Source organism: Tiliqua scincoides, chromosome 6 (genome assembly GCF_035046505.1).
Source record: "Tiliqua scincoides isolate rTilSci1 chromosome 6, rTilSci1.hap2, whole genome shotgun sequence".
Classification (NCBI taxonomy): Eukaryota; Metazoa; Chordata; class Lepidosauria; order Squamata; family Scincidae; genus Tiliqua; species Tiliqua scincoides.
In genome coordinates, this window is record NC_089826.1 from 32,372,632 (window position 1) to 32,399,306 (window position 26,675).

The 26,675-nt window shown below is 43.9% G+C and overlaps 1 pseudogene; it reads left to right on the forward strand.

Annotated features, from left to right (window-relative positions):
• The first annotated feature begins 15,185 nt into the window (after positions 1-15,185).
• Positions 15,186-15,302, forward strand: LOC136656451 (5S ribosomal RNA; annotated as a pseudogene).
• Positions 15,303-26,675: the final 11,373 nt, after the last annotated feature.

Below are 26,675 nucleotides of genomic sequence, written 5' to 3' on the forward strand. Positions count from 1 at the left end.
CACAGGTCAATTGTTCAGTGTGTAAAAAAATGAATCCTTTTGTTGACTTTAAACCTGCCAATGGCTGGGCTTTTACTTCAATGCCATGTATGTCTATTATGCTGGTCTTTAACTTAAAGGAGTTTACCAGGCAAATCTTTTGAAAAGAAGCAATTCTTTCTTCTTTCTCTCTCTCTTACAGCTGTGAATTGGGACAAGAGTGTTTTATAACCTTGGTGCACAATTTCCAAACCCATATATTTATAGGACAAATGCCAATAGCTAGAATGTTACACAAATAAGAACGCCATAAATTAAGATCAGGGTATTTACATAAAAACTTCAGCTTGGGGCTTTGCACAATAATTCATTTATAAGTATTTTACAGTATAACCAAGTCAGGGTCACTTAGTTTAAGCCAGTCCTTCATTTATGGCTAGGAAGTTTGGAAAATATCATTGATTTACGTGTCAGTTAGTTCCATTCTGCTGGATTACGAACAATCAGTTCTGAAGTCACAATAGCCATTGTCTTTTAGCAGTAGATGTAATTGTGATCGTCGTACACCTGTAAGGCGGATTGCTCTGTGTTATATAATTGCAAGACAACAAGAACTTTCTCACTTCAGCAGAAGATCTTAGTAGTTCAGGCTTGTGCGGCTTCTGTGGGGTCAGCAATTTGATTCTGTCACACCTTTGCTCCAGTGACTGCACTGGCTACTGGGCCCAATTCCAGGAGCTGGTCTTGACCTTTCAAGCCCTATATGGCTTGGGGCCAGGGTATTTGAGAAACCACTTTCTTTTGTATAATCCAATCTGCCCTCTTCGCTCATTGGAGATGGCCCTCAGATGTGCCTCCATCTATAGAGTTGGGAAGAATGGCAGCACAAAATTGGTGCCTACTTTTTGGAATTCTGATTTTATTTTGGTCTTTTATAAATATTGGATGTTCTGCAAGTTTTTCATGGATCATGTTTTACTGTTATATTTTATTTGCTTTGCTCTCTTACTCTTTTGTTATGGAGTACATAAGAATCAGGCCAAAGGATTCATCTAGTTTGGCGTCCTATATCCTACAATGACCCACCAAATGCTTCAGGGAGCACACAAGACAATAGACACAACCTGTGTCCTTGTGCCCTCCCCTGCATCTGGCAATCAGAGGCAGCCAGCCTCTAAGACTAGGAGCCTGCACATACCTACCATGACTTGTAACCCATGATGAACTTTTCCTCTAGAAATTTGTCCAATCCCCTCTTAAGTAAGGAATATACATACATAAGACCTTTATTGGCATAGATAACAGAAATACAGAACAACAAACAAACATCCAAAACACGCATGCGCGCACAATCAATAAAATAAAACAATCATAATCATCTAATACCCCCTCCCCCATTCACTATAATATAGCAGAAGACCCAGAATTCCATCTTGCCAGAATCCCAGAAACAAAGTTGGCAACCTTGTCAAGAGAGCCAGTTTTTTCTATAGAAAGAAGAGTTTGTAATTTAAATGAATCCTCCCAGCCCTGCATTTTGTTCAGCAGAGGAGCCATATTTTTCTTCAGATATTCTGTTTGTTTCTAGTGTTCTATATTTTTTCTCCCATATAATACCTGATAAAATTGTTCAATAATTGTTTTCTTTACTTCTAATTCTGTTTTCTCTTTTCCAGTCAAATCTTTCAATATCTTAATATAGATTTTTGTCTTTCTTTTTTCAGCTTAAAAGCTAATCATCCTCCTGTTTGTTTGCACTTTCAAAAAAATTTTGTTTTGCCATTTTCATTTTCTTCTCCATCTCCTGCATTTGCGTTAGTTTAATTTCATGCTGCATCTTCTTAATCTTTTGTTGCATTCTTTGATTTGTAAGTTCTTTCTGTAATTCCATTTCACCTTTCTCTGATCTTTGTATAAGATCTTTAGTTTTCTTATCTTGTCCAATTCTTTGTTTTGCTGCGTTTCTTATTGCTAATCCTTGAAAAAATGCTTTACTCGTATCCCATACAATTTGTGTTTTAGTTTCTGGATGAAAATTGGTCTTAAAAAAAAAATTCCATTTCTGTTTTTGCTTGATTCAAAAATTTCTGATCAAATGAGTTGTATTTAACTTCCAACTATTTCTCTTTAATTTTTTATTTATTATTAATAAAATTGGATTATGATCTGCAAACGTACTGGGTAAAATTTCAGTCTGAAACGTTCTTCTAAACCGGATATTGAGGCCCAGCACATATCAATTCTTGACCAAGAATTATGTGAATTTGAATAATATGTGAACTGTTTTTTCTCCAGGTATTGTGTTCTCCATGTGTCAATCAATTGTAATTCTTCCGCCATTTCCAAAAATGGTCTGGGTAGGGTTCCTCCTCTTTTTACAGATCTTTTGTTAAATTTTCTGTCCATTTAGCTTGAAAAACTGCATTAAAATCTCCAAATAAAAAAAGATCCCTGTCTCCTTCCATGATTAATTTCTCATATAATCTTCTGTAAAACTTATCCTGATGTGTGTTTGGTGCATAAATATTGACAATTAATGCTTTCCTTGTTTCAACTTGAATTTCTACAGAATTCTCCCATCTTCCGATTGCCACTTCAATTCAGGTTCCAATTTAGGGTTAGCATATGTAACCCCCCTTTTCTTTTGGTGTGGGTCTGAGGCAAAAAATAAAGTTTCCATTTTTCTATTATTGAGAAATCTAACTTCATTATTTCTAATATGTGTTTCTTGAATACAGATTACATCTGCTTTGGTTTGGTATAATTGATGGAATATTCTTCTGCGCGTCTGAGGAGAATTCAGCCTATTAATAGTTACAGAAAAAGATTTCACTTGTTGTTCAGCCATTTTCACTTAGAAATTTTTTTTGTCCTTCTTGATATTTTCCTTGTTCTCCCTCTTGTTTGTATTTTCCTTCTTCCTCCCGCTGCTGCTGCTTCTTCTTCTTCTTCTTCTTCTTCTTCTTCTTCTTCTTCTTCTTCTTCTTCTTCTTCTTGGCTGTCTTCTATATCTTGATCCATCTCTTTCTTTTAGGGATTGATTTTTTTCTTTGCAGGAGCTACAACAATGGAAGCTTTGAGGGAGACCTGCTAAAGCCTGAAGAATTGATATGTGCATGAAATTTTTGTGGATGTTAAATCTGCCCTAGGAGAGAAGAAGCAGTTTGTGTTTATCTCATAACCAGCTTTGTGCATACAGCATGCTTCCAGCAGTCCTACAACACTGGTTCAAAAGTCTCTGACCTGTTCCTGCTTATGAGAGGGTATCTGCGGGGATGCATCCACTTCAAGTTCCTCTGCAATGATAATTCAAAGGAATGTAATAAGAGGTTTGTTCTGTAGGGGCAATGTGTAAGTGCTTCTCTTAAGACTGTTATTATTCTGTATGCATTGTGAAGGGAATAATGAGATTGCTTTTTTTTTCCCCCCACCTGTCGTTCAGTTCTGTTCTATTCACGTTTATGGAGTTCGGCTGTGTTCAGTAGAACTTAGTCCCAGGCAGTGCTTTTTTTGTAAAAGAAAAGGTGCAGGAACTCACAACTTGTTAATCTTTTATTTATTTATTTTTAAACCATTTTTTATTGGAGAAATAAAATATTTTTTATGTGCTTCCCCCTAAAGATGAACTTACTTCTGAGTAGACATGCATAGAATTGGGCTGTCAATCTCCACATCCCCTTCCCCCTAGCTACTTCTTCTACACATGGGGAAAAATACTGTACAGGTGCACTTGTAGTGTGTAGCATGTAGTGTGGCACTATGAGGAGAGGAAACAGTGAATGGATTCCAAAAAATGGCTTACGTGAGTTCCATGTAGTAAAATTACTCTAAGCAACTGTGGGAGTAAGAACAAAAAAGGAATTCTTACATGAGAGGGGTCCTTAGGTGCACATAGAAACAGCTACGTTTGCAAACAAGTGATTAAATATGGTTTAATTCAGGTATCAGAATACTCTGTGTCTTTGCTTGGCATGCAATTGTATGTTCTCTGCTGCCCTGAGCAGCTGCTGTGCATTGCTGGAGAGGAGCTGCAAATGCTGGCTGGCAAGGGGCATGCTTGTGGGGGAAGGATGAGGAGGATCTCTGGCAAGGCTGGACAGCACGTTGTACACATGTAGAATCCCTTTTTCACCTGCCCTTAGCATGTGAAAACGGATGCAGATATATATCTCTGCCAGGATTAAGAGCCCAATCCTAAGTATGTCTACTCTGAAGTAAGTCTCATTCTAGTCAATGGAGCTTACTCCCAGGAAAGTGCCTAGGTTTGCAGCCTAAGAGCCCAATCCTAGGCATGTCTACTCAGAAGTCCACTTTAGTGAATGGGGCTTACTGTGGATGGGCAGCCTCAGGGCCCAATCCTGTGTCTGTCTCCTCAGAAGTCAGTCCCATTAGAGTCAATGGGGCTTCCTCCCAGGAAAGTATGGAGAGGACTGCAGCCTCAGAGCCAAAGCCTATGGCTGTCTACTCAGAAGTCAGTCCCACTAGAGGCAGTGGGGCTTCCTTCCAGGAAAGTGTGGAGAGGACTGCAGCCTCAGAGCCCCTCTTCTGCCTGTCTACTCAGGCTGCAAGGCTATGACACTTTCCCAGGAGTAAGCCCCATTGAACACAATGGAAATTACTTCTGAGTAGACATGCATAGGCTTGGGCTCTCAGGCTGCAAGGCTATGCACCTTTTCCCAGGAGCAAGCCCCATTGAGCACAATGAGACTTACTTCTGAGTAGGCACCAGCCAGCCCCTCCTCCTCCGCCAAGCCAGTACCTGGGCGTTTCATGGGTGCCGCAGCCCATCTCCCTGGCTGGCTGGCTGGCTGGCTGGCTGGCTGTCCGTCAGTCCTCCTCCTCGGCGTCAGTGCGTGTCCCCCGCGCCCTCCACCGGCTTGGAAGCTGCGCAGGGAAGCAGAGTGCGGGGGGAGGGGAGGCGGGCTGGCCTCAGGCGAGAGCTTGTAGATGGGGGCAGGAGGGGGTCGTTGTGTGGTCAGGCAGAGGCCAGGCACCCGTCCACCCTGCACCCCCCAGCACCCACCCAGTGAATGCCTCTGTTTTGCTCCCCCCCCGGAATGCCTCCGAAGGGGAGGGGCCCCTGCAAAAAGGTGCCGGAACTCCGTCCCCCCGCGTTCCATTAGAAAAAAAGCCCTGGTCCCAGGTATGTCTGTATAGATTGTAGACAAAGGCTGCAATCTTTGTCAGGATCTAAAGGATAATTTTAAAGTAACACATTCAATACATTGGGGATTTGATACATTGATCCACCCTGATGGTATATGCCCTCTGAACATTACCATTCCATAGAGCCATCTTGGTTAATAACCGTGATAGACCTTTCCCCCATGATCATTTCTAATATTTGTATAATGGCCTGATCTTATGGTGCCTTGAGTTGCCAAAATGAGCATTCCAGCAGCACTGGGTGCTTTCCAGCTGTTGTAAAGTGGAACACGCCAGAACATGTAATGCTATACTTTGGCACTGCTGCATCACCCTGTGGGGAGTTATGGTGGATCGATTGTCCATCTGATTAAAGACTAGGGAAGGCTACCATCATGGTAAGCATGACCACAGCGATATTTTTAAGAATGTATTTTAAAAAGTGCTTTTGCATTGCTGCTGCACAGGCACATGGGAAGTCATGATGGATTGTTCTGCTCACCATCTAGGGCTGCAACCCTGTACACACTTTCATGGGTGCATGCCCCATTGAATACAGTGGGACTTACTTCTGAGTAGACATGCATAGACTTGTGCTGCTAAGGGTGCAATCGCAAGTGCGCCCTGGGATGGCGCAAGTGCCTTGTGCCGGCTCAGGAGGGTCGCAAACGTGCCATAAAGCATGTTTGCTCCTCCTCCTGTGTCAGCTGAGCCAGCACAGGGATGCACGCTGGTCCATGGAGGCTGCATTCAGCCTCTGCGCCAACGTGGAGAGGTAAGGCCGTGTTGGCTGAGCTCTGCCGACACAGAGGTCTGGGAGGGGAGGGGAGGAGAGAGAAGGGAGGCGTTCGGGGGTGCAGAGAGGGCGGGGGGAGGGTGTTCCAGGGGTGGGTGGGCAGGGAGCGAGAGACAGGGCTGAGACCCAGGAGTTATGCCAGATCCCAACCCCATTCTCCGAGCAGTGCAGAGTGACTCCAAGCAGCTCCGTTCTCCTCAGACTTGCGTCACCTCCTGATGTGGCGCAGGTCAGAGGAGACCAATTGGGACTGTGGTGGCTTAGTGGGGGTAAGTGAAAGAGTTTCCCCTTACCTCTGGCTGAGTTGATTCTGGCCCCAATCTTGCTCTGAATACAGCACAGTCCTCTTGGCCTGCCTGTTCCAGTGCAAGTTAGGATAGTACTGCACATCAGTTAAGACAGGCTCTTACATATAAGTTTGGAGCTGTGAGGCTCTTGGGGCATCTTCCCTGGCTGGGCTTTTGCTGTCTGGATCCTGGGCAGGGGCTGTTGGCTGCATAGCCTCCCAGCTTCTAACCCACCCCTGCATCACTGGCCTCCCAGCTTTTGTAGGGCCAGCTACCCTCCCCATAGCTTCTCCCCTTCCTCTCAGGAGAGGTAAAAAGGGCGGTTCCCTGGGAGCCACCCTTCCCTTGGCTTAAAGGCCTCCCTTCTTCCCCTGTGCTGCCTTCACCCCACCCTTCCTCCTGTCCTTCTGGCTTCTCTCCTCTCATGTTGCCTGGCTCCCCAGCCCCAGAGCCCTCTCCTGAGGCAAGGTGGGGTCCCGGGTGCAGGATGGGGACCCCGACACGAGCATCAAATCACCATACTTTCCATTTCTGTTTCCTAGTGACTCTCTTATTCCCTGAAGCGCAATGAGCAGCACTATAAGCGGCAGTGTTTAACAAACTCAAAACTGCAGTGAGCAAACTTGGAGCAGGCGACTGTCTGTGCTTGTGGAGGCTGCGTGGCAGAAAATCACATGGCCAAGCATCTTTTACACGCGTTACGTCACTGGCTACAGTGTTTGAATTAGCATTGGAGATGACATGAGACTCATGCCCAGGGGGTTTCACAACTACTCCTTGACATCATCTTTTGGCAGCCATCTTCTCTCGCACATTATTCAATCAATGCGGTGTAGACCTTGTGCTGGAAAAGTGAGTGGACTTCAGGGGCTTCCAAACAATGCTATCATTTCTAGATCTAGTTCTTCAGAGGGCTCCAGAGAGCAATGCATTTGAAATGGGGAATTCATTGGTCCACAAACCATGTCGGCAGCCCACATTGCCCCCACCTCAGTCATCTTCTTTTGCTTTTAATCTTTCTGGCTTGGCTTTTGTGCATTTTCTCTTCCCGTTCTCTTCTGACAGCCAAGTCCTATGTTTAGCTCAATATATATAGTGGTATTTTGCTCCTATGTGCTGTTCATGTTAACACAATGATTGCATGATGAAGTGTTCAAATGATCATGCTCATGTCACTGTCTGAAAGTCATGCTTTCTGACTCCCTCCCTCTGATCCCAGATGTTTGGGGGCTGGCTGTGGTTATTTGGTTGTAAGGAGACAGCATGCAACACAGGCTTGTAGCCATGACCTTTTATGATGACTTTATGTGTCCCAAGGGTGAGTCCTGGTATTTGAAAGAGCCCTGCTGTGTGCTAGCTCAAATTAAACCCTTGTGTTGCATGGCAGTGTAGAATTTGCATCGTCTCTCTGTTTCCCAGACTGTCTACATGGAAGGGTTTGGTGTCAGTCCTGCAACACAAACTTTGGGACCCAGTCCTAAGTGCCAACAGTATAACTCTGCTGAGGGCCCCCTGTGGCAATGGTGCAGTCCTGAAAAACAAAGGGATTCTTAATAGTGTTTGGCCAGCAGTAGCAATGGTCAGAGTCCTTGATTCAGCAACCTGCTGAGTTTACTGAACTTGAAATGGCTGAGAAAATGTACATTGAGTTATGAGTTATACTCTTGAAATCAGTGACTATTTCAGTGCAACAGTTTTTTGCATGTTGACCTGTTCACATGGTGACATGACTGTGGATGACATATGTGGATTGGGGGGGGGGGGTTGTCCTTGTGCTTGCCGGTCCTACTTTGACCTCCACACTTTTAACATAGGGTTTGGAACAGGGTATACACACATTTTTAACTTGTCAGGTGTTGCTTCTATTTCTGTGGTCAGGTGCTCTGCAAAATGCAGAGTGCTGTAGAATTCTCAACAGGAGAGAGAGAGAGAGAGAGAGAGAGAGAGAGAGAGTTCATGTGTCCAAATGGTATACTTATGTCCTTGTTCAGAGTTTTGTATGAACATGGAGGCTGGGAGGTGGAACTAACAGACACAATTCATGCTGTCCCCTCATCCACACTTTTATATCCCCAGATATGTTGTGTGAATGGGGCTTTCTCACCATACCAGCCTGTCTTGGTGGTGGAGAATGGTTGTTGGTGATGAATGACTTGATCAGCACTTTGTCCATCCGTGCCTCTACACCAGCTTCTATTTGGTGGATAGAGACGAGTGTGCTATTGTTGGAATGCCCCACTCCTGTCATGTATGCTCAGTGAAAAGTAACTTGATTCGATGGCTAGATTTGGCTTTGGATGAACCAGTGAATGCAATTGATTACAAGAACTGTCTCTTCTTGTCCTCGCCTTGAGGGTGAAGAGCACACTTTAGCGTGTCAGGTTGCTGTGTGTTAGTATGTCAAGTCTAGTGTGATTGATTGCTAAAAGTGACTTCAGTTTTTTCAGAAAGCATGACATTTTTCAGCTTGACAACTGAAGAGGAAGCAAACGTGATTCTGAGTAACTGTACATCCCAAACATCTTAAGGAATCATGAACGCTCTGTGACTCTTATACTCAAGGTGGAGTTTTGTTTTTTTTAATCAAGCAGGTATGATGGGCAGCCCTACAATTACTACTTTTCAACAGCTAGGGACTGACGGAGGTGATGCTATGTTGTTTTGCCACTTGCTGGACTGGATCTTGCGAGGAAAACAAAGGCTTCTGTACCTGTGAAATTGCAGCCTGCACCCCCAATGGCAGATCTTGACACAGAGGCAGAGGTGGATCCTCAGAAGGCCTCAGAAGACCCCTGGGAACCTCAGCTCACCTCCTGGATTCTGCAGGATGTGATGGAAACATGAGCAAAGTTGTCAACCATCCTATCCTAGCAGGGCCCTTGGGCCTTTGCAAGTTGTCTAACTGAAACAGCAGGGACACAGGTTTTCGTGATGTTTGGCTGCACCACTGACATCACCATCTGTCATGGACTTTGCAAAACTACAGGGGACTGTCTGGAACAAGTAGGTTAGCAACCTTGCAGAGGAACAGCTGGAGTCTGACTGGTCACTGTTGCCAGGAATGCTGTGGGCTTCGCTTGTGGTCTGCGTAGCTGAACACGTGGAATCCTCTGCTCCTGCTGGAATGCTGCATGAAGACAGCAAGGAGAGGCACAGAGAGAGGAACCAGAAATAGACAGGAGCAACCACCATCACCTGAATCAGGATGCATGCTTACAGTTTGTAGTGCACAATGGTGTCACCTGAGTGCACATTCGTAGTGTCCTGTTGGGAGTTTATATTATCTCTGCCTTCTGTGTGGGGACTTGCAGGGGTACTTTGTCTTTAGTGGTTGCTCTGCAGGGTTGGTCTTGGGAGCTGTGGGACCCAATGAAAGACATTTTTGTGGGGTCCCACCTACCATGGCTCCCCTACTCACTGGGACGAACAGCAGCAGCAAGCCTGGGGCAAATTGTGCCCCATGTGAAGCGCAACACTGCGAAGTAGATGGTGGTGATGTGATGATGTCATTGTCAACTGCTTCCAGGTACCTGATATTGGATCAGTCGGACCCAGGAATGGGTGGGAGGGGCACCCAGCAGCAAAACTCTACTTGCCACACTCTCCTTGTGATGACTCAGCATGGAAGTTTCCATGCTAGAGCATCAGCCACAGAGTGAGGTGCCCCAGCACGGGTCACAGTGCGGTATGCAGCATGGGCCCAGCAGCTGCCGTGTTCCAGCGTTGGATAGGATTGAGCTATTGCATTACAGCGTTGGATAGGATTGAGTAATTTTAATACAATTCAAGGTACACCAATGTCGGGGATGTGTGCAATACCTTTTGCTGCCCCAGGGTGTTTTTTAGCTGCCCTGGGTCCCTTTGGGGAGAAGGGCGGGGTATAAATAAAGTTTATTATTATTATTATTATTATTATTATTATTATTATTATTATTATTATTATTATATTTTTAAAGACAGCATTGTGCCCGAAGAATTTTTACATACTATGTTTCAACAAAAAGTTCTCAAAGTAATTTACAACGCAAAAGCAGTGAGAACTTTTGTCATCAGCATAAAAGACTTTACACAGAAGTCGTTCTATTAATCAGCATACCACTGCTGATCGGTTTTGACGTGAGCAATTTGAGTGTTTCTGTACATTCTAAAGCATCAAAGCGAACCAACTCAGTCAGAGGTACCAGGAAGGCAAAAGCCATTTTTTAGCTGGTTATAGAGGTGAGATATGGTTCTAGAAAAAAGCTAAAATGCCTCTACTTTCTTTCAGCGGGAATGTTGCCAGCATTTTAGGACAAATCTGGAGGGCCTAGTTTTTAGTTTTGAAAATGCTGAGTTAAGAACAATAATCCATAAGCCAATTAGTCAGGGCATGTAATATTCATGAGATGGAGATAAAGGGAAAGGTTTAATAGTCCCAATTTTTGGCAGTCTATCTTATTCTGCTTACCGTGGTGAATTTAAAATACTTCTAGTAAACTTTTGCACATTGGAAGACAGAGCTGAGGAAGCAGCAGTGTTCGTGGTCCTGTCAAGGAGCGCCTTTCTTGGGGGAAGAAAAAAAAAAAGACGAATACAGTCTCTTTGGGCTAAGCTTCCATGTTGCATTCAGCTTCCCAGTTCTTTTATCTTAAGACTTGTTTGTTTATTAATTTTGAGGGAAAGTAACAAGAGGAGACTCAATTTTAAGCGAAGGAGCTGCTTAGTGCTTGCCATGCAAACAATTTGCATGTTCAAAATTCCCCACTCAACTTTTCTCCCTGCAGGAGAAAAGTTACCGATAATGTATCTTTTTCCTGGTTGTGGGAAAAGAAGAGGAGAGTTGAATTTTAAGCAAACCGCTAGTCCGGGTGGGCTGTAGTATGAAGCAGGGTGCAGAGAAGGGAAGGTGAAATCGCACCACACTGCTCTGTTTCTCGTAGAAATTGCCCGCACTATAGTGGGGCCATGCATGCTATGGAGTGGGAGGGGATAGGATTGGTGTTGATTGTTGGGCGGCAGCATAGCTACAGGGGGGGCAGTGCTGTAAGTACTGCAGGTGCTGCAACGCACCATGTAAGCATCCCCTCCCACTTGTCATCAGAGTCATTCCAGGCAGTGACGGCAACATGTAGGAGTGCCTGTGCATTGCCATCATTTCCCAGAATGGGAGGGCTGCTTACATGGTGTGTTGCAGCATCTGCAGTACTTACAGTGCTGCCCCCCATACTTACTACATTGCTGTTAGGTATGTCTTGAAAGGGGCTTAGGGAAGGTATATCTATCTTCCAGGTACCCTTAGCCAGAGGCATTCCTGAAGTGGGGGCAAAACCGTAAGTTTCTTCAGGTGTCGAGACACCCGTGAAAACGGTTCCTCCCGCTTAGCTTCTGAACCAGTCATGATTGCAGAAGCACAGTGGTGGCATCTCCTCCACTTTACTCTCACCTTCCTGAACAGCTCAGAAGCTGAGGGGAAGGGGCCACTTTACATGGGCATCCAGGCACCTGAAGAAACATACTGCTTCGCTCCCTTCCCAGGAACACCTCTACTCTCAACACTGGCGCTGTGTCTTCGATCAGAGGGTCCTTAGAACGGAGACACTTCTCCATTTCTCAGGTTGCTCTAGGAAGTGAAGGAACATCACCACTGCTAGAGTGCCTTTATCCAAGGCAGAATGAGAGTGCCAGCATGTAGCATGGCTCAGAAGGTGGGTATGCCTGCCCTTCTAAGACTTCCCTATGTTAAAGAGGTCATTCAGTGTTGCCGCTCTGCTCTCCCCCAGGATAGAGAGCAGCAGGCAGCAGTGCTGAAGCAGCTTTCTAAGGTAGGGGCTAACAGGCTAATCTGGAAAAGGGCATCTATATTTTATGGACTTTGGGCATTCATGAACTCCCCTTCCCCCAACATTCTGTAAAACTGAGGGTTTGCTGTACAGTACTGATTATCGTTAGTTGCTTTGGAGACTACTGATGATCGTAAAAGGTTGCATACATGAAATAAATAGTAAACACTGTCTGAGAATGACCGCTTTTTGCATATATTTGATATGGGTTGATCCAAAGCTCCTTTCTTCCAACAGAAGAAAAGGAGTCCTTCTGTCAGAAGCAAATTCCTTCCACTGGAAGAAGGCATCTTTGAGTCCAAGCCTACACATTCTTCTTTGTCCCTCTTCAGAGATCAGATTGGTTCAGAATTGGCCAAAGATCAATGGAGAGGCTTCCAAGTTAGAGATGTTTGTGGACTTACAACATTTCTGCATAATGTTATGGCTGCGTTCCTTGGAAACAGAACAGATACATGGGACTGACGGTCTTCCATAAAAAAAGAATTAACTACTAGCAAGCAAAGTGAAAGCCAACAGTAGAACCTAATGACTTTATAATTCATATAAAGAGGAAATGATTGATTAGTCAAGCACACACAAAAGTCACACTGTAGCTATGGAATCCAAAGTAAGGAAATTGACAGTTTTTATTGTCTCTTCTCAGTTGCGGCTGTTGATGTAATGACTGCTCATTCTGTGCATGGCCGAGGTCAGTTGATGTTGGTTGAGCCAACAGTCATTATTCTATGATTCTTCCCTTACTTTTGGGGTCCAAATTCCCGAGGGCTTTTTTCTATGGTTGAGAGTTGCCTGTGTGAGGTCTAAGAATTGTCTTTTTCTATTCTTTTCCCCCTCTCTTAGACATATATAATTTGCTGTTTTCAGTTTAATGGCCCCTCTCTTTCCCTGTACTCCCCAAAGCTCATGTAATCCATGACCAGACTTTCCCTGACATCATGAAAACAGAAAAAGATGAACAAACAGATAGGGAATAAAGCCCAGATATAGCAATTTAATTTACAGCATGTAATTTCATGCTCCGTCAGAAACACGGACCGCACGTGAACATGTTCTACTCAGTGTATTAGATTTTTGTATCTGGCATTCCCTTCGGCCAGTGAAACATAAGGATATGTTTTGTCTTTCTTTTCTTAGACCATTGGTTCAATGACAAACTTGGTTACGTATTGGTTTTCTCTCCCAAATGCACCGTGTGAAATTCTGCTGTGTACTTATGAAGTGATCCTTGGTTTTGCAGCTCCGGAACCTGAGGTTTGTGGTGAAATCTACTCACTCTGAATGTGTGACTTCTAATCAAGGCCTACATGTCTGTTATGGAGTGTGAGATACCAAACTCTCCAGTGGGATCACCAGGTGCGGCTATAAAATGAGACAACATCTTGGCAGCGCAGGAGATATGGTGAAGTTAATTCCACTGTGTCATCTTGAAATCACTGAAGAAAACATGTGAGATTCTATGTAAGACATGAAAAATCATAATGCCACAATGTATAGGACAAGAGAAAGCACAGGAGGATAATTCTTGTGTGACTTCAAAAAGAGGAACATACGTGGAAGACAGAAATGATTTCTCTTCTATTTGGTCACTGCATCACTGAGATGTTTGGGGGGGGAGAAACATTGGGTATTTTTATCTCATTTTCCCCCCATAGAAGTTCACTCCAACAAATGCTTTGTAAGGAAATGTGTCCACTGTATATCTATGCATAGTTTACAAAATATTTTTGTGATCCCTAAAACAGAATGCACGTGTTCTTAAGAATTCAAGAACCAATCTCTCATTGACTTTGAATGACAGAATCTAAAGAAATTGAAAGGAAAAATAAAAGCAACACAAGAACGCTCTGTGGTCAAAATATATGGTTGGAACATGACATTAAAGAAGTCAGATGTGACATAAAAGTAAACCATAGAGATCAACAGATCATGAATTAGAATATTTAGAATATATTTCAAATAATATTGATCAGTCATTATTCATTTCTACTCTCATGTCTGTTTTATCAGCTATCGATGCTATGGCTTAGAGATCGCTCACATTTTTCCTAAGTACCTGTTAGTAATACCAGATAAGGACATGGGGTCACCTTTCTGGAAGGAGAGAACAGTCACATGAAAATCTATCAAGTCAACTAGATGGGCTATGATTCTATTTAAGTTGTATTCTTTTCAGCGTTAATGGTTCTAAGCCAAGGGTCCACTTAAAATACAACAATGGTCATTTTTCTCTGCACCGATGAGTCATTCATCTCTAAAAGCTGTTTTCGAAAGCTTCTGTTACAGTAAATTCTTATCTAAACAATGCATTTGCCAATTGCGGTCAGATATTCTGGGTTTTTTTTACAGGATTGCAGCCCTGTAGTTAGTTTTGAAGTAACTGTTGCCAAAATGCATTTAGCTACAAACTGAGGATGAAGGACAAACTGAGAGACCTATGAGAGTGGTTTCTGCGTAGCACCTTGTGATGGGCAAGCGCTCTCCCAGCTCAATTTGTAATAGAGCGGATATTTCCAAGTTTCCTTAGCAATCCCAGCGCTCTTCTTTTTTCCTGAGAGTTGTCTTTCAGCCCATAGAACAAACCAGGTGGCTCTCCTTGGGATCCTCCCAATCAGTTTCCCCTTTTTCTTAAAGCTTACTCTTGGTGGGGCTAGGGTGGCAGAAGCAAAGCAATGTTCAGCCCTTTTCATCTCATAGCACACTGAGAAGGTGCTAAAATTGTCATGGCGCACCATCAGTTTTTGGACAATTGATGAGGAACACTGCACTGCTGGTTGGGGGCTCACATTCCACGAAGGTGCTACTAACATATGACCCTTTCCCAAACTCCTGCAGCGCACCTGCAGATCATTTGTGGCACACTAATGTGCAGTAGCATACCTGGGGAGCAGATACCCAGGGCCGGGTGATGTGATGACATCCCTGCGTCATTGCATCGCCCCCACACCTGCGTTGTCACTCCCTCCTCTGCGCATGTCTATTTGAAGCCATATGGAGACAAAGGTGGGCAGGAGGACCAATTTTGCGGCATTTGCTGTGTGCCTCTGGTAACTGGTGTCACCTCCCCAGTGGAGACGGTGGAAAACCGGCACTCCACGGTGGGGGGGGGCAGTGTACCCTCCTGCTCTGGCTTAGTTACACCACTGCCAATGTGCTGTGGCATGCAACTGTTACCCTGCACATGCCCAATCTCGTCTGATCTCGGAAGCTAAGCAGGGTCAAGCCTGGTTAGTACTTGGATGGGAGACCGCCTGGGAATACCTGATGCTGTAGGCTTCTACCATAGTCTTTCGAGACTGAAGGTTGCCAACCATGCTGGTTGAAAATTGTTGCACTAGAGACCAACACTAGCAGCCTCGGCCTCATCTTTAAGGCCTGTATGCTCCATCCATTCACCACTATTAACATCTGATTTTCTCTCTGATGGAAGAGAATGTTGAATATTGCTTCCATGAGGAAACTGACATTTTTTTTAAGTGAGTACTCAAGCTCTCAAACTGCTACCTTTATTGAACTGTGGCTATTTTTTATAATAATAAACAAATGCCCCAATGCCTGCCCTTGTGGGATTTTTCCCCTGTTACAGCTCACATTTGTGCCCAGATTCATCTGCTCTAACTCAATATTTAAAAAGGAGAAAGTAATTGGTTCCCCAATTCAACCCTTAAAGGGATTGCCTTGATTAGTCCTCAAGCAGGCCAAAACTGATTCAAGACCTCATGTTCCTCGGTTTGTAGTGACATAAGAATACTGGATGGCGGACTTTGTTGCCATGTGCTGGTTTTTTTTCCACTGATGGTAATCTGGAATGGAAGGTGGACCTTAAGAAGTAGTTACAACTGTAGGAGAAAGAAAGCTGAACATTGTGTGGATGAAAAGACCAACAGAGAAAGTGCAAAAGAAAATAAAGTTATGACTGAAGAAAATGGAGCCTCATATTTCAAAATTAAGTATTTGTGCTGGCCTCAAGATGTCAGCTAAGGCTTTCCTCCACTTTTCTTTCTGTTTCCCAGTCCTCAAATCCCAGTACCTGTCATCACTCTGCAGTAATTAAGTATTGCGTCGCTCTTACCACAAAGTAGTGTGCGGTTGTTGCTTTAGGCAGCAGATGCCACAGGGGACACTGTAACCTACTCCCAGTTGTCATCTCTGTGTGTGTCATTGAAAAAGGTCCAGCCCTAAGCAGGAGGGTTTCATTTTCACAAGCATCAGGTGCACTTCTGTCTGTGGCCAATGCTGGCTGAGTAGCTGGTTCACACATCAGAATTTGGCTTCACTTTTCAGTGCTACGGTACCGAGGGCTGATTTCAAAGGGGTCATTTTTTTCTTCTTCCATGGAACAATACTCATGAGACAATACATGCAAGATTCCAGCATGCAGTGTGGATTTAAACTGGGTGAGGCCGTAAACGATATAAAGGTTGGGGGCCCCTTGTTAAAAAAATTACACCAAAATTTGCTTCATGAGCCATTAAGGGCCTCCTGGCCACAACCTGGTCATGTTCAGGAGGTGTTCTGAGGCATGGGGAGATCTTGCTTATCTCTGTTGACCAGTCAAAAGGGCTTGAGGGACTTCTGAATTGTTCTCCTCCCCAACAAGCTGAGCAGCCTTTGAGATTGGCTTTACCATTTTTGCATGAGGAGTTGCTAGCCAACATCCCCCGGCTGGACAATCTCTGGAAAAAACATCAGCACTGGTTTCTGTTCTTCAAAATGAAGTTAGAACATGGCATATGTTAAATTATATGTGTGTTATTAATCATATTTTGCACACGGATTGTCCTTGCATTAATATCGTTCAAGAGCAAATTCCTCCTTTGGTTTAATACAATCTTGGTATTCAGCGCTACTGTTCAAAATGATGAAAGCAAAATGCACACAACTTCTTTATTTTATTTTAATAAAGAGGGTTTAAACATCAGGCAAATTTAATAAAGTAGACTCTTATGACACGTGTAATAAAAAGTGACGGTTTGCTTTCTTTTTATTCATTTCTTTTTCTAGTTCTGAATGTCTACTTTTCAAACCCATGTTTGGTTTGCATCTTAAAAAGAAACCCAACAACCTCTCTTGAATAGAGCAATAAAAGAAGCAGGAGAGAACCTGAGCAAAAGAGATATATATTGAAAATGAACACCTAGCTGAGTGTAAGGGAAAGAAATATGCCCATTAATTGAAATGCAGTAAGTGCTAAGACTTTAATAGCTTTATTGCAATTTCACCGTCAATATTGATTAGTTGTAGAGAATATATGAAACTCAAACTCAAGATCAAATGAGGAAAGGCTCAGCATTTGGCGGTCTTCATTCTAGGAAAAAGGCGCCTGAGGAGGGACATGATTGAAATGTACAAAATTATGAAGGGGATGGCTAGAGTGGATAGAGGGATGTTCTTTTCCTTCTCACACAACACCAGAACCAGGGAACGCCCACTAAAATTGAGTGTGGAGAGACAGACAAAAAGAAACACACATTTCACATGTAGTTGATCAGTGGAACTCCTTGTCACAGGATGTGGTGATTGAACCTGGTCTAGATACCTTGAAAAGTGGATTGGACAGATTTATGGAGGAAAAGTCCATCACAGGTTATAAGCCATGAGGGGGACATGCCTGATTTTAGAAGTAGGCTACCTCAGAATGCCAGATGCAAGGGAGGGCTTCAGAATGCAGGTATCTTGTTGTGTTGTGTGCCCCCTGAGACATCTGGTGGACCACTATGAGATGCAGGAATCTGGGCTAGATGGGCCTTTGGCCTGATCCAGCAGGGCTCTTATGTTTTAAGTGAAAGAGTTGATTAATCTAAGCAAACAGCCTGATCCTACTTAACTCTCAATATAGTGATGCAGCGGTGCCAATGTGGCTATAGAGTTGGCACAGGTCCAAGTAGACCCAGCAACCTGGCATGGAATTACTCCAGGATAAGAGAACAAATGTTCCCTTAACTGAAGGAGGCCTCTAGATGCCAAAACTCCCCCATGGGATAGAGCAGAAGCCGTGCTGCGGGAGGAAGTAAGATTGGGCTGTTGATAACCTTACCCCTAAAAGTGACTGTGCTAGGTAGGCGTACTTCTGTACTTAATATTAGCAGAACATCATCAAGATTTAATCTGAGTTAGCCCCAGTTAGCAGCATTTAACCCCAGTCTTTAATGTAAGAGATCTTAAGTAAAACAAGAGTGTCCCTTACCACACAGAGAGTGGACAAAATGAGATATCTTTCTTGTATTTACCCCAAATCCACCAAATAAAAATACCAGACTGTGGCTTGGGTTTTATCTGAGTCACTTTTATTTAACTAGTTAATGATGAAATGTTAATGAATAAACCTTTATTAGGCATAGATAGAGAAATCATAAAAGTAAACATAATTAGTCCTAGTCCTGTTTATCAAAAATGGAATTAAGATACTAAATTACTAATAAAACATTTACAGTTCAACATAAAATATCAACATTTTTGACAAATTACATTAAGAAGGCTTGGAAATCACCAAAAGTAAAAATTTAGAAATTCCCTCTAGCACATCTGGTAAGCAGTCATTTAGGAGACACTTCAGTTTTGCCTCATCTGAAAGCCCATTCATTTTGCTGAGAAGTGGAGTCATGTAAGTGTGGTGGGATCTAGTGTGCCGAGGACAATAAAAAAGAATGTGTATGATTGATTCAACATTTCCCAAATTACAAGGGCAGAGGCGTTCTTTATATGGTATTTGCCTATATCTGTCTTCTGTGACCTTGGATGGAAACACATTGAATCTTGCCAAAGAGATTGCACAACGTTCAGAGGGGTTGATCAGAATACTCAGATAAGGAGCCATTTGCCCATACTTTAGCGGAACAGAGAAATTAAGAGGGGAGCAAATTCTAGAAGCAAGTTCAAAGAGGTTTTGTGCCTCAATGTCTAGCATTCTTTGCTTTACCCTTTGATAAACTTCAGGGAATGGATAGAAACTTAAAAAATCCAATGAAAAACCAATTGATTCGATTTTTGATTTAATTTGGCTATACCATTTAGAAGAACCAGACTCAGATAGCATTCTGGATAGGAGACTGCCTGGTTTCACGTTATAATGTAATTGGAGCCAATAGCGTATGGTTAAAAGCCATGCTCTTGATACTAAGAGCGATTGTCCAGTCTCCAAACATAATGCAGAGTATGGTACAGATTTAGGTAAGCCCAGGATAGCCCTCAAAAATTTTGCTTGGATACTCTCAAGGGTGTGATTTATAGAGCTAATCCAGATAGGGCACCCGTACAGGAGCTGTGCTGATACCTTGGCATTAAATACCTTGAGAGCAGCTGGTATATAACGATTGCCCTGACTAAAAAAGAATCGATTGGTGCTCTGCAAAGTGACATGGGCCAAGTTGGTAACCAATTTTTGATGAGTACCCCAGCAAAGATTGTAATGGAAGTGAATTCCAAGGTATTTAAAGCTTTTGACCTGTTCCAGTTTCTCCCCTCCGTTAGACCAAGTACCTGGGCACCATGATTTTGAAAAGACCATAACTTTGGTTTTCTGAGAGTTCAGTTCAAGTTTGTTACATTTCAGATAGTCAGAAGTTCTATTTAAAAGTCGCTTAAGTCCAATAGGTGTACAGGATACTAGCACTGCATCATCTGCATAAAGCAATGCTGGAATATGCATTGAACCTAGTTTGGAAAAATGTCCATCTATCTGAAGCAAAAAGGGGGTAAAATCGTGCAGAAAAAGATTAAAAAGAGTGGGTGCTAAAATGCACCCCTGTTTCACTCCCCTTTCGACCTGAATTTTGGTGGTCAATTTTCCCGAAGATGTAAATTTAATTTGGCAGGTGGTGCCTGTATAAAGTTTCTGAATAAGAGTTAGAAGTCTAGGGTCTATATTGTCCCATAGCAGTGATCTATTAACGGAGTCAAAGGCTCCTTTAAGATGCAGAAAGGCAACATATAATTTTTGATTTTTTAGCCTTGTGTACTTATCAATCAGATGAGCTAAAACAGCACAGTGATCAATTGGTGAAGATCCTTTTTGAAATCCTATCTGATCCCACCCTGGAAGGCCCAGATCTTCCATCCAGGATAGCAGCTTGTTTAAAAGATGTTTTGCATAAAGTTTTCCCCCCACTGATAAAAGGCTTATAGGTCTAAAATTGGAGGGATCACGATGGTCGCCTTTTTTATAAATAGGCACTATAATAGCATTTGTCCATTCAGCTGGTATTATACCTGTTTGGTCCACCACTGTGAATAATGAGGATAGAATAGGGGCCCACCATTCGGGGTCCACTTTCAGGATCTCTGACAATACCAAATCTGGCCCAGGAGCTTTCCCTTGTTTACTTTGAGAGACTAGCTCTATAATTTCTTCAGTGGATTTAACTAGTTTAACAACAACAGGGCTGGTTAAACTATCTATGCTAACCCACAACATGCAGGGCACTAAGTAAGGAGGAAACAGCTCTAGCCGTTTATTTCCCCAACAAGTATCTTAGGGTGACCACCCGACTAAAGGCCGAGTTCAGTTCAAAGCCTGAGTTGGCCTGTCAACGTTGCCCCCTAAGGCTCAAGGCAACTGAACTGCTCAGCCTGCAGGACGAACCATGCCAAGCATGGCCAGTTCAGTGAAGGGCTTGCCAGCCAGCCTCCTCAAGCTCCATAGGCATTATAAGAGTAGTCATGGCTTGCTTCCATGGATGGACACCAGATGTAACAACTACCTACCCCACCCCACAAGCATCACGCCAAGTGACCGATGGAATTTACCAATAAGGGGAAAATTTTTATGGGGTACCTAGTCATTTAAACTCAGACCCTGCCCTAGCCACTCTGGGGTAGGCCCCCCAAAAACAAAAAAAACTGCCATCCAGGGCCAATTAGAATGACAGCAAAAAATTCTTACCCATTCCTCACATGAGCAAAAAGCTAATCCCAGACTGTACTTAGGGTGGGCGATGAAGCAGCTGAGTCAGACTGAGCTCGGGCAGGAGGATGTGCCCAAAAGAACTCAGTCCCACTCACAAGTGCACTTCCACCAATTGGGAAGCAAGCCCCAGCCTGGAGCATGAGGCAGGGTGGGGGCAATGGGCTGTTAGTGTGGATGGTTTGCTAATGGCTTTTCTTTACCCAGAACATTGTGAAATTCCTTTGCCACAGTATGTTGTGATGGCGCCTGGCCAAGATGCCTTTAAAGGAGGACTGGACAGATTTATGGATGAAAAGTCCATCACAGGTTACAGCCTTGACGACTAAATGCAACCTGCAGGTATTGCTTATATCTGAATGCCAGATGCAAATGGGCAACAAAAAAAAGGTATTATGTTGTCTTAAGTGCTCCCTGACAGATCTAGTGGGAGATGAGATATGCTCTAGGTGGGCCGTTGGCTCTTTTTATGCTATTATGATTGTATACAGACATATGAAATAGCCTTATCAGACTATCTAGGGCAGCAGCTCTTCAAGATTTCAGATGGGGGGGGGGGTCTTTCCCAGTCCTACCTATTGATTGAACCCAGGATTGAGCCAAGGATTGAACCTAGTTTACAAAGCACATGCTATACCATTGTCCAGCAGTTTCACCTCTCTCCACTCTGGCCTGCATGCATAGAGAGGCTAGGGAGCACACCTCCCTTCCCCACCCCCAGGGCTCACCGGTCCTTCACCAATAGCATCCATGCAGACAAATCAAATCAGCCTATGTGTACAAAATCCAGCATACCTAGGTCCAGATCACATGGTTGCTTATCTAATTGTTCTAGGAAGCTGACCATATGAAGTTGGCCTCCATGCATGTAGGTCAGATTGGAATGAGGTACCTTCTGATACAGCCCCACTATCTTTCCCGCTCTACTGAAAAAACCATAACCAGCTTCCATGCATCTGAGATGAGGGTGAATTTCCTGAATGAGAAATCATAAGACTTCCCAGTACGCTCTCCTTGAAGCAATAACAACAACAACAACAACAACAACAACAACAACTAGGTATATATATACCGCCTTTCTGGTCATCAGATTACTCCTCTGACTTTATTCAAGGCAGTTTACATTGGCAGGCGTTTCTAAATCCCTCAAGGGGTACAATCATAGAGGTTCTCTCTTTCAAGAACCAACAACATTTCAGAATGGATCTTCCTGGTTTGGTCTCACTTCTGGCCTCCAGTTCTCCCACGCAGGCTGACAAGCAGTTCCATCTCTCATATGGAGGGCAGCCAAGATGCTTCTTGCTCACACCAAGAGCAGGCGGAATCACTCAGCTCGGCTTGTCAGCTGCTTCAAGGTCTTGCCAATCTCAGCCCTTCAAGGGGGCTGCCGGTGTCCTTGAACTGGCGACCTTCTGATGTTATCTTCAGGCTAACAGAGGCTCTACCCTATAGACCAGACCTCCTGCAAGCAAACAAAGATTAAAAAAACACGGGACCCTGTTGGCATTGTGAATTCATTGGGTGTTGCTACTGCCAGATTGCTTAGCACAAATGCATAGTAACAAGGTTTGAGTTGCAGCTTCTGTTTCAGCTTTGGAATCAAATATCTAAAAAAAAAAAAAAAAAAAGTGGGGGAGAAGATTAATCATGGGTTCCTTGTTCCTAACTGTGTTTCCTTTGTTTTACTGCCGCTCTCTCTTTAGTTTCCAAATTATACTTTGATTATAGTCTGCAGTTTTCATGCTCATTTTGAAAACCTAAGTAGAACCACCACCAGAAGATTAGGGTGAACGGTCCCTACAGAATAGTTTTGTTGTTTTACTTGGTTTCTTTATATCCTGTCTTTCTTCAAAGATTCAAGGCAGCTCACCATTTGATCCCTTCCCTTGGGGCTGCTTTACGACTGCATCAGTGCTGGAAAGTTGGATAGGACTGGGACGTGAGTGCCCTATGAAGAACAGTATTCCCTAACCAGGGCTGAGAGTGTACTGAGATTAATGACTGGATCCCTGATGTCCGTGATTATTTGTTTAATATGCTGGGGGTCCATGATCCTCTCAAACTCTTTGTCTTTTCTCTGAGACTTTTCTCTGATCCCAAATTTATTTGGTAAATTTGTGTGTGTGTGAGGTGGGGGGGGGGGGAGAGAGAGAGAGAGAGAGAGAGAGAGAGAGTCTGTTCTATCTTTTGAGCCAATGAGGCTAAAAGCATTAAATGCACAAAATACAAAATAAATGTAGTGAAAACAAATAACCTCCCAAAGATGCAGGCAGGACAGAAGATCCCTGCAAACCCATAGGGCCCCACACATTCTCTCAAAACAACACAGGTTTCACATAGCATTGAAACACTAACAGTGATGGGACAGAACAAGCTTCCCACTTGATGGAGTTTCAAAGTCCACTATTGAAAATGGCCTACCTTGGGTAATCTTCCACCACAATCTAAATGGAGAGGAGACTCAAGACCACCTCAGAGAAAATAAGAACATAAGAACAGTCCCACTGGATCAGGCCATAGGCCCATCTAGTCCAGCTTCCTGTATCACACAGTGGCCCACCAAATGCCCCAGGGAGCACACCAGATAACAAGAGACCTCATCCTGGTGCCCTCCCTAATGAGGTGCTCTCCCTAATCCTGGTGCCCTCCCTACAATCTTCACATCTGGGCAGGTTCATATGGGATGGAAGAGGCAGTCCTTTTGGTTTCAGGTGAATCCATGTTTGAAAATACACAGAATCCATGCTCTTCTACTGTATCTGCTATATTTATTGCACACTTCCTGGTTTCATTTATAGTATATTAGAGTGTAGTCCAGTTCCGTGTCAGTTTTACAGCCCACAGTTTATCCAGGCCATGATGGAGGCAACTGTTCCCTTGGCAACTGGCAACACTGTGGACAACTAAGGCAAGAAAGTTGGGCTATGCCAACAAACTGAGTTTAATGGATCCCTGAAGAATCTGTCATGTGGTGAATCAGTCAACCGGTTGCTTCTTTGCAGTGCCCAAATGAAATTCAACCCATATTCATTCTGCTACCACTTGCTGCTGAAAGTGGGTTGAGTTATGGTGTGGTAAATGTGGACTGAATTACAAGCTCAGCAAATGCTGGACCATGCCTGGTTCACTCTGTGCAATTGGCTCAATCCAACTGCATTTTCAGCATCCACTGGGTTGTGCAAATTGACCCTGGGGTAGGACTATACCATGGCAAAGCCAGCTCCCAAGGTAGACAATTTCTCTTGCCAGTTTGATGCATGGATGAAATTAGTTCAATAGTAGAGAATATTGTTTGCAAAGCGCTTATGAATTCGGCACATCCAAGATTCCTCTATTTTACCCTAAATCACTAAGCGATGTCCTAGTTTATGTTAGTAATTTTTGCAGCTGGTCTGAATTTCTGCCAGCACCACCAGCCCAGTGTAACCGAAGAGTGTTTTCCCTAAAGCTACAGTCCATATTGGAAATTGGCTCATACCCTGTAGGTTTAAAGCAGAATTATTCCTGGCCAAAGTGCAGCGTCAACAAAAAAATGATGTCAAAGGAATGACTTTTGAGTTTTGCCTTTCTCTGTGAAATCAGAAAAAGAAGACACAAGGTGTACACCAAGCGGATGAGTTGGCAGCGTGTAATAGAAATGTTTGAACAGAAGATTAATTCTTTAACATTCCGATCACAGAAACACTGGAGCTGAAATTCTTTTGCCAGAACATGATCTGGCTTTTGGAGAATATAAAACTACAAAGGGAAAACACAGTGTTTAGTATGACATATTTCTTAAACGTATATTCACATGTACACCAATGTTGATGCATTTCTAGGATGAAGGATAATATGTCACATAAGAAAGGAAGACTGTCACATATTTTGTCTTGCCACGCATTGATCAGACTAAACTCAATACCCATAAACTGACAGCATGATTCTAGCCATCCCTGCCCAAAAGTAAGGGCCCGATCCTGAACTTAGCTTCACCGGATCCTGAGCCCCATGTCGAGCCATGCGGCTCCAGAGTCGCCGCAGATTTGAGTAACCCCATTGCAAGGCTACTTCCCTTACCCGGGGGAAGGGGACAAAAGTTGAGTGTTTCCACGAAAGTCCCCTTCCCCTGAGTAGCTGCTGCAGGTTGCCCAGTTGCATGTTGGATGCCGCGGTAGCCATTTTGGCACCTCAGCGACCCTGTGCTCTGGGCAGCTTAGTATTGGGCTATATGTCTCATTGTGTTCAATGGGGCTTATTCCCAGGAAAGCAGTGTATAGGACTGCCACTACTATCTTATATACATTTACATGGGGTAAGTCCCATTGAACTAAATGGAATTTACTTCTGAGTAAACATGCCTAGAATTGTGCAATAGCAGTACCTATACCTACAGTGTAAGCTCTACTATGTTTAGTGAGTCGAGGTGTTTGTTTCAGATGAGTAAGATAGGATTACAGCTCAAGTCATACTTGGCACCACTCATAATTTCCACGTTCCAAACATCAGTAGAATCATAATACTATATGTACTATAATTTAGAGCCCAATCCTGGGCTCGATGCTCTGGCTTGACGCCAGTGCGCACTGTCGCAAATGTGCCGTAAGGCAAATTTGCAAGGCCTAACACTGGGCCAGTGCCCATGCTAGTCCAGCGCTGGCCAAGTGCCGGGCAGGCACCCGGCCTCTGCCACTCAGCAGTCGCATGGACTGCCGAACCTGCGAGAGGAAAGCTGAGGTGGGGGAGAGGCGGGGAGGAGGAGTTCCGGGAGGAGGGAGGCAGGCAGAGGGAGGGGAGAGGCCGGGAGGGAGGCATGATGGGGAGGTGGGGAGAGGGCAAGGGGAGGCGTGTCTGGGAGAGGGAGCAGGGAGGGAGGGAGGTGGGACTGGTGGAGCACCGGATCCTGAGCGTTTATGTGGGGCTCGCCGTCCGACACGAATGCTCTTTCCTCACAACTGACCTTTTTGGTTGGCAGTGAATCGAGCAGCCCCATTGTGGGATGATTTCCCTTACCTAGGGGAAGGGGACGAAAGTTCCCTTCTCCTGAGGTGCTGCCTGCAGCTGCCTGGGGCATGCAGGATGCGACGGCGGCCATATTTGGTGACACCGAAACCACATGCCACGGGAGCTCAGAATTGGGCCGTTAATCTGTAGCAATTTATGGACCAAAAAAGGTTACTTTGGGCCACCATTTCTGGTTGCTTTTATTTCTCCTGATCTCTCCAGTGATGGTTTTCCAGGCCAAGGCAGTGTTATGCATGGAGCATTCAAAGAAATCCCAAAAACATACGATGCAAACATTTTACTAATAGCTTTTCTCCTTCAAATTCATGTGCGGATGATGTGATTCAGGGCTTTATTAGCACTGAACTGAAACAGTGCTTATTACCCATGGTTTTTTAAAAGTCACGACAACACAATTTCATGCCAAAGTAGCCCTCCGAAGCACACTTTTCTTCCTTCAGTATTCCAGTTCTAATTCATTGCCTGAGTTGCTCATTTGTTTTGTATGACAAGAGGTCCAAGGATATTTTTCTGATTATATAATTCACACTGGGCTTGAGCCAAACTCCACCCAATTCAACTGACGGAGTCCAATTAACAAAATGGGCTTTTACCCATCGTGCACCATAGCTGATGAGGGAACACTGTTTAATGAGGTTTTTTTCTTTTTCGTTCTCTGGTGATATAACTTGGCGGACTAAGAATCTTGGGAATTTGGATACATGGATTATGCAACTGTTGATAAAATAAGACAAGCCACAAGT